Raw genomic sequence first — 9,209 nt, forward strand, 5'->3', positions numbered from 1 at the left:
CGTGTAAGCATCTAAAAAATTGTTCTACATCTCTAGTGTTCAGCGAAATGCAGATTAAAACTACATTGAGATTCCATGTCACTCCTGTCAGTTTGGCTACCATCATGAAAACAAATGATCATAAATGTTGGCGGGGATGTTGAAAAGGAAGAACCCTTCTACACTGTTGGTGGGAATGCAATCTGGTCCAGCCATTGTGGAAATCAGTGTGGCAGTTCCTAAGACAGCTAAAAGTTGAACTACCATATGATCCAGCTATAGCACTCCTAGGCATATATCCTAAGGACTCATCTCATTTCCTTAGAAGTATGTGCTGTACCATGTTTATTGCTGCTCAATTCATAATAGCTGGGAATGGAACCAGCTTGATGTCCCTCAACTGAAGAGTGGATAATGGAGATATGGCACATTTTTACCATGGAGTTCTACTCAGTGGTAAAGAAAAATGAAGTTATGAAATTTGTAGGAAAATGGATGGATCTGCAAAGGATTATACTAAGTGAGGTAACCCAGGCCCAGAAAGCCAAGTGCTGCATGTTCTCTCTCATATGTGGATCCCAGCTACAAATGATTTGGCTTCTGTGTGAGAAGGAAAAATCTCAGTAGCAGAGGCCAATAAGCTAAAAAAAAAGAGACATAAATGGAAGATAGATGAAGGGAGGAGTGTACTTAGTAGGTTGGTATTACATATATGTAAGAAGAAGAATAGATTAACGGTAGTGAAAAGGCTCACAATGAGGTCAGGGGAAGAGAATGAGTAAAGGAAAGGTGAAGGGAGGGCTGACCAAAATCTAAGAGGATATAAATAAATCATACGGAATACTGCTGTTTTGGACAATGGAACCCTCAGGAGCCATAGATCGTTGCTAGAAACTTTTTAGTGCCACGGATGAGATACCTTCCAAGTGATTTGTTGGCCAGGAGGTCATTGATGCTCTCAAAACATTATAGACCATTGCCTGGGCCCTTGGTTTCCCACCAAGTATCAATGGTATGGACCTATTGCTGAAGACACCACATACTTGGGCTGCAAGGCCACTGAGAAATCCTGCTGGAACAGAGCTGATAACCTCCCTCATGTAGACCAGCTGACAGAAAGCTGGAAGAAGCCATTCAACATGCAGTTAAATGAGAGAGAGATACCACCAGTGAAGATTCTCAACAGTGGCCACTGCAAGCCTTATAATTGGCCAGCCAGGCCCAATGTGCCATTGGGTGCAATAGTGGTACATCTGACATGGTTGAAACTATCTGCCCTCTAATTGGACTGGAAGCCCACTCCATGGAAGGGAATACATCCCTGATACTGAAAATTTGAAACAGGGGTAGTCATGAGCCCTAGGGGTGTAACGCCTGCTGATGCCTCGATAAATGTATATACTATGCTTATCAAACTGCCCAATAAGCACTTCTCTTAATACTCATACCCTTATATTAATGCTTCTCTCACTTTGGGTAGAGAATCTTCTCTTTTCAGATGGCAGTGACCTTTGGATGACTTAGAAGTTATCATAGTGCTGGGAAGAAGTGAGTGGAGTACTGAGTAACATCTCGATCACACCGTCCAAGACTCAGGGTCTAATGTGGAAGAGGTGGCGGAAAGAATGTAAGAGCCAAGAGAAGGGTAGGTCTCCTTACAATGTGCTCCCCCTAGACATAAAATGGCCTGGATATCCATGACCTCATAGTGCCTGACACTACCTACACAAGACCATCATAAGATGAGGAAATGATCATGACATCAAAATAAAAGAGTGTGATTGAGATGGGGATGGGATATTATGGAGAATGAAATTTCAAAGGGGAAAGAGGGGGGAGGGAGGGTATTACCATGTGATATTTTTTTTATAATCATGGAACATGTTAATAAAAATTGAGACAAGGGCTGGAGAGACGGCTTAGTGGTTAAGCGCTTGCCTGTGAAGCCTAAGGACCCCGGTTTGAGGCTCAGTTCCCCAGGTCCCACGTTAGCCAGATGCACAAAGGGGCGCATGCGTCTGGAGTTCATTTGCAGAGGCTGGAAGCCCTGGCACACCCATTCTCTCTCTCTCCCTCTACCTGTCTTTCTCTCTGTGTCTGTCGCTCTCTAATAAATAAAAAAAAAAAATGAGACAAAAAAAGGAATGGGGAAAATGTACTATTATAACAGTTCAATTGACAAAAAAAGAAATACACATTGTGGAAAATTTATATTAATAGAGAGAATAAATAACAGAAAAGTTCACAAGCTGAGAAGCCCCAAGAAGTTATAACAGGTAACATGGATAGTTTTTTTTTTTTTTTTTTTTTTTTTTTTTTTTTTTTTTTTTTTTTTGTTAAATAACCTTGGAGATGTAATTTAGGAGATGCAGATTAGTTGTGATGAGCTTCATTGCTACGTTCAAATATATATGTGGGTCATTGACTGGTAGGACAGGGAGGATATTGTAGAAACATTTCCTAGAAATGGGAACTAGGAAGCTCTTCTTGATCTCAGTAGTGAATCAAGTGGGATTTCCCTTCTAGTCTTGCTAGGATATGTCAGCACGTATGCTCTTTTAAATTTCTGTCCCTAACTACTTAAAATGGAAGACTTCTTAGTTCATCTCAGCATTGGTTGGGAGAGAGAGAGAGTTTGCATGGACAGCATCAAGTTCTAATTTATGGAAATTTAATTTTTATAAGATAGAGATAGGATTTATTCTTATAAATTAGGAGTCAGTTTTTGGCCAAACCTGTTGGCCCTTCTTTTGGGCTGCAGGTATCATTGGATAACTAAATATGTTGGAATCTTGACATTGCTGCTTCATTTCACTATTTATCCTCATTAGGGCAGATTCCTGCTCTACTCTGCATGTCATGGAAACATGTCACTTATGTAAGCTTTGTTCTTCCAGACCTGGTTACTGGCCCTGGTCAAAGCAGAAGGCATTGAGATAAGCATATCTGTGCTAGTTTCAAGATTTATAGGGTCATCACCACAGACAAATTTCCAACTTCCAGCTTTAAAACACACCGTTACAGCCTTCCAAACGACACTATTGTCTACTTCAGTCACTTTTTGTTTAAGAAACAGCCCAGCTTTCTAGACATATGACCTATGAGGACACTACCCTCCTCATTGAAATCAAATTGACCCCCATGCCATGATGACTTCTCTGGAGCTTTGCAGAACCAGTCTTAAGATAATGGCCAACCAGATCAAGCTGACTGCTACGTGACCAGCATTGCCATTGTTGAAATATTCACATGTGTATACCTCCAAGCCTTTCCTTCCTCATCTTTATGAAAAAAACAAAACAAAACAAAACAACAACAAAAAAAAAAAAACAAAATTCTCATCAGGGCATGGTAAATAGACCTTACATTACTAGAACTTTTCCTATGGAGAGCATCTACACTGACCATAGCTCCATTTTTGTCTTTTAGGATTGCTGTTCTTTTGGGACAAGTAGCTTATTCTTGTCTTTTAAGAACTATAGGATCTGGGCACTTTGCCCTAAATTCCAGTAACACACTCTCATAGAGAGAGGAGGGAATTCTGACTATTCCTCTTACACAGAGGCTTTCATGTGTTGCATACTTACACTAGTAAAGAAAGCTGTTTTTACCTCACCATATGTACTATAAATAAATAATTTCAGCTGCTCCTTTCTTTTCAAAATAATTTTTGGAAGTGATACTTGGCATCATTTCATATGTGAAGAAAGAGGTAATATACTTATTTTTATTGTTCTGGTTTACTTTGCAATGTTCAAGAATTTTAAGACACTAAAAAAATGGAGCAAAACCAGATAAGTTTATATGATTTTTTCTTTAGAACAGGAGTATACTAGAAACATTGAAGACATTAAAGTTTTAAGTTACCTAAAATCAACAATATATATACAATATTACACACCTTTTCTGCATAAGTTTGAATATATGCTTAAACTACAAGATCTTTCTCATATTAGATATTTATTTAGTACATTTATCTAAACTTACTTATAAAATAATTCATAGTTAAAATATAGAGACCTAATTGTTATAGATAATTCACTGTGATAGATCATGTAGATTTAATTACAGGTATTGGGCTGGAGAGATGGCTGAGTGGTTAAGTGCTTGCCTGTGAAGCTTAAGGACCCCGGTTCGAGGCTCGATTCCCCAGGACCCATGTTAGCCAGATGCACAAGGGGGCTCATGCATCTGGAGTTCGTTTCCAGTGGCTGGAGGCCCTGGCACGCCCATTCTCTCTCTGCCTCTTTCTCACCCTCTCTGTCACTCTCAAATAAAAAAATAAAAATAAAACAAAAAAAATTAATCATGGTATTAACTTTCTTTGCCTGTAGTTTTAACACATAGGTATGCCCTGTAAATGCATTTATTAAATTTATTTATATTTGACTTTTTCATAATGTAAACAATACATACTTTATTTATTTATTTATTTATTTATTTACTTAGTTAGTTAGTTAGTTAGTTAGAGAAAGAGGCACATAAAGAGAGAGAAAGACAATGGATGTGGCAGGGCTTCCAGCCATTGCAAACAAACTACAGACACATAAGCCATCTTGTGCATCTGGCTTATGTGGGTACTGGGGAATTTAACTTGGATTTTTAGACTTTACCCACACATGTCCTAACCACTAGACATTCTCTATAGTATCCCATTTTAAATTTTATTTTTTAAGTTTATGTATTTATTTGAGATGTATAGAGGCAGGGAGAGAGAGAGACACAGAGAGAGATCAAGATATGAATTAGTGTGGCAGGAAGTCTAGCCTCTGCAAACAAACTTCCCTTGTACATCAGGCTTATGTGGGTCCTGAGAATGGAACCTGGGCCTTTTGTCTTTGTAGGCAAGTGCCTTAACTGCTAAGCCTCCTTCCAGCCCTCTAGTCCCCATTTTTATCCAATTCCCCCAATTATCCTTTTTCCCCTTTCTCTTACATTAAAATTCTTCCTCTTCCCATTGGATTCCTAATGTACACCATGCCTTATTTATTTACTTTTTGAATACTGATTTACATTAAGGCCATTTGCATAATTATAGGAGGAGAATTTGTACTGGAGAATGTGCCATTCTCAAGTGATTAATCCTCTAAAATTCATGACTCCCCCCAACTATGATCAGTTCACACTATTTACTCTGGGAGATATATGGTATCATGGAACCTTCCATCGTCTGTTATGAGATATTGACAAAATAGATCATGTACGGGAAACCACATCTGCAGCACTTTCATGAATGTAGCAGGTTTACCATATTCGGGAACAGTATTCCATAGCTCCATGTCCCATCCTCTTACTCTTACAGTCTTTCTCCCACTTGTTCTGCATGTGTCTCAGAGCCTTGGAGGAGATGCTGTAAACGTCATGTTTAGGAAGGAGCATGAGCTAGCCACTCGTTCTAGCACACTGGCATGTACACATCTCCATATTCACCTCTACCCTTTGCATAAAGAACCTGGTGTTTGGAGGTATGAGTTGTAACAATTTTTAGAAATAAGCATAGATATTTAGAAAGCAATTTGACATGTGTGGTTAGCTTAAACACAGCATTACCCCTTTACATCAACTCAGTGTTTAAATCCCACAGACTTTTGGAAAGACAAAGTGCTGGTATGATTTCTGTCTTGTAGAGTGGGTTTACAATCCAATCAGAGGGCAATAAGCTACTTTCATAACTTTCCTGCAACTATTGCACCAGTGGATAAATCTTATCTGGCAGGTTGAATGTGAAGTACATAGGGTCCACAGCTAGTTGGAATTATTGATTACTTTTCTCACTCAGTAATTCGCATAGCAGCTTCAGGTGAAGAAACCTAGCTGGCAAGGAGAAAGTCAGCTCAGTTTCAGCTTGGTTCCTTTTCATCCCACAACCAAAGAGTATGTTTTCTTTAGGAGTCATCTAATTTTGATGGGAAATCAAAAGCAATGGTAAGATCTAATACTGTTTTAAGACTCTCTATGGCTCTCTTACCAACAGCTGGTGTGAAGGTATATCTTCCCAGTCACTTGGATTTTTGATTATTACCCTATTGCTTCTGGGATCACCATTATCCACCCATGTAAATGATCTTTGTGGGTTTAAAAAAATATTTTATTTATTTATTTGCAGGCAAAGATAGATAGAGAGATGAAAGACAGACAGAGAGAATGAACACACCTGAGCCTCCAGCCACTACAAATGAATTCAAGACACATGTGCCTATTTGTACATCTGGTTTTATGTGGGTGCTGGAGAATCTCACCAAGGTTGCTTGGCTTTACAGGCAAGTGCCTTAATAACTGAACCATCTGTTCAGCCCTCGATGATCTTCATTTAAACATTCTATTTTGTTGTTGTTGTTGTTTTTCGAGGTAGGGTTTCACTTTAGCCCAGGCTGACCTGGAATTTACTATGGAGTCTCAGGGTGGACTTGAACTCACGATGATCCTCTGATCTCTGCCTCCCGAGTGCTGGGATTAAAGAGGTGCACTACCACGCCAAGCTAAACATTGTTTTTAATTTGCATTTAAAGTTAGCTTACCAAGCTTAGGCTTACATAGGGACTATTTATATCTCTTCAAATTTGGTTTATCTTCTCACTACATCCATTCTTCTCTCATTTCCCCATCGTATCTTAAATCTTTCTCTATCACGATTATTTCCATATAGATTTTTGTTCAGCGTGTCCTACTGTACCTCAGAACCTACCCCACTTCCTTCTTCTTGGCTTTTATCTAGCTTGCTGGCCTCCACAGAAACTTCTTCTGGCTTATGCCCACTAACATAGATATTTAAAACTGGAATCCACATGAAAGAAAGAACATGGGACATTGGTGTTTCTGAGCCTTGGTTAACTCATTCAACATGATCTTTTCCAGTTCCATTCATATTGCTACAAACATCATCATTTCATTTTTATTTATAGTTTAATAAAACTAAATTGTGCATATGCACCACGTCTTCATAATCCATTCATCAGTTGATGGACCACTAGGCTGGTACTATTTCCTACGTGTTGTGAATAGGGCAGCAGTAAAACCTGTCTGAGCCAGTATCTCTGAAGTACAGTGTCTTTAGGGTGTATTCCCAGGAGTGTTATAACTAGCTCATATATTAGATCTGATTTTAGCTTTTTGAGGAACATCCCCACTGAATTCCACATTCGTTGCACACTTGTAACCCACCCAACAATTAGTGAGTAAGGTCACTCTTTCCTTACATTCTTACCAGCATTTGGTGTAATTTGTGTGTTGATGCTAGCCATCTGACTTGAGTGAGATGGAATTTCAGGTGGGTTTAATTTGTATTTCCCTGGTGGCTAAGAATTATGAATAGTTTTTAATGATATACATTATCTATTTGTATTTCTCATCTTATGAATTCTCTATTCAGTTCCATAGCCTAATTTTTTATTGTGTTGTGCATCTTTTAAGAATTAATTTTTTTTGGTCTTTTTAAAGTTTTAATTTTTTTGTTTATTTTTATTTATTTATTTGAGAGCAACAGAGAGAGAAAGAGGCAAAGAGACAGAGAGAGAGAGAGAGATAATGGGCACACCAATGCCTCCAGCCACTGCAGAAGAACTCCAGATGTGTGCACCCCCTTGTACATCTGGATAATGTGGTCCTGGGACATCGAGCCTCAAACCAGGGTCCTTAGGCTTCACAGGCAAGTGCTTAACCACTAAGCAATCTCTCCAGCCCAATTTTTTTTTTTATTTTTATTTATATGAGACTGACAGAGAAAGGAGAGACAGAGAGAGAGAGAGAGAGAGAGAGAGAGAGAGAGAGAGAGAGAGAGAGAATGGGTATGCCAGGGCTTCAAGCCACTGCAAACAAACTCCAAATGTATGTGCCAACTTGTGCATCTGACTTACGTGGGTCCTGGGTAATTGAGCCTCAAACCAGAGTCCTTAGGGTTCACATGCAAGTGCTTAACCACTAGGTCATCTCTCCAGCCATGTTCCTTATATATTCTAGATAATAAGTCTCTGCCAGGTAAATAGCTAGAAAAGATATTCTCCCAATTCAAGGGAAACTACCAAGTGAAATAATTACCTACAAAATGGGGAAATATCTTTACTATCTATACAGATGGCAGGTGATTGATATATAGAACATATAGAAATAATTTTAAAAATGAACAAAAATTCAAATCAATAATTTGTACATTGAAAAGACCAGATATTTATCAAAATAAGTACAAGGTCTGGGGAAATTGCTCAGTAGATAGTGTTTGCTGCACAAGTATGAAGACTAGAATTTGAATCACTAGCATTCACTTAAAGGCCTAAGAAATATGGCAAAAAAAAAAAAAAAACTAATCCTATACCCTGCAGAAAGAGAAACGGAATCCCTAGGCAAGCTGACTGGCTAGATTAGATGAATTAGTGACCACTGAGCTCAAGTGAAAGCCATTGGCTCAGTAAAATATAGATGAGAGCTATTGAGAAACCTGTGTCTTTCACACATGTGTATGTACACCCCTCCCATATCATCCACATGCATATACACATGGATGCATATCACCTTCTTTCCCTACACACATGCATACACAGACATCAAGATGAAGGACAGATGGTGAATGGATCTGTCAACAGAGTACTGAGTCATCAGGGAGAAATAATTCAAAACTACAGTGAGGCTCCCTCTAGTCAATGGCTATGATATAATAAAACAACAAAAAAGCAACAACAAAGCTAGCAAGGATGTAAGAAAAAAGAACTGACACAGTGCTGACAGAAATGTGAACTAATGCAGATGCAGATGCAATGTTAATCAATATGGTGATTCCTCAAAAAAATAAAATAGAGTCTTTATATAACCCAACTGGAACAGAACACCCAATAAAAAGCACCTGATGGGAGGAGAGGGTTTATTTTGACTTATATTCTCAAGGGGGAATTCTGTGATGGTAGGAACAGGATGACAGAGCCAAGGGTGGACATCACTTCTTGTGACAGCAGGTCGAAGATAGCAGCATGAGAGCCCACTGAGGACTGGAACGGGGAAATTGGTCTCTATCACCCAAAGACTGTCCCCAGAAACAAAAACCCTCCAGAAAGGTTCTACGTCCCATATATCCATTATCTGGGGACCACACATTCAAAACACATGAATTTACGGGGGGAATCTGATTGAAGCCACCACACAACTCCTAGAAATAAACCCAAAATATCCAAGTTGGCCCCCCACTGACATACTGGCTCATCCATGTTCACTGTGGCACTGCATTTGATTTCATGTGCAAAATC

Source organism: Jaculus jaculus, chromosome 12 (genome assembly GCF_020740685.1).
Source record: "Jaculus jaculus isolate mJacJac1 chromosome 12, mJacJac1.mat.Y.cur, whole genome shotgun sequence".
NCBI classification, from domain to species: domain Eukaryota; kingdom Metazoa; phylum Chordata; class Mammalia; order Rodentia; family Dipodidae; genus Jaculus; species Jaculus jaculus.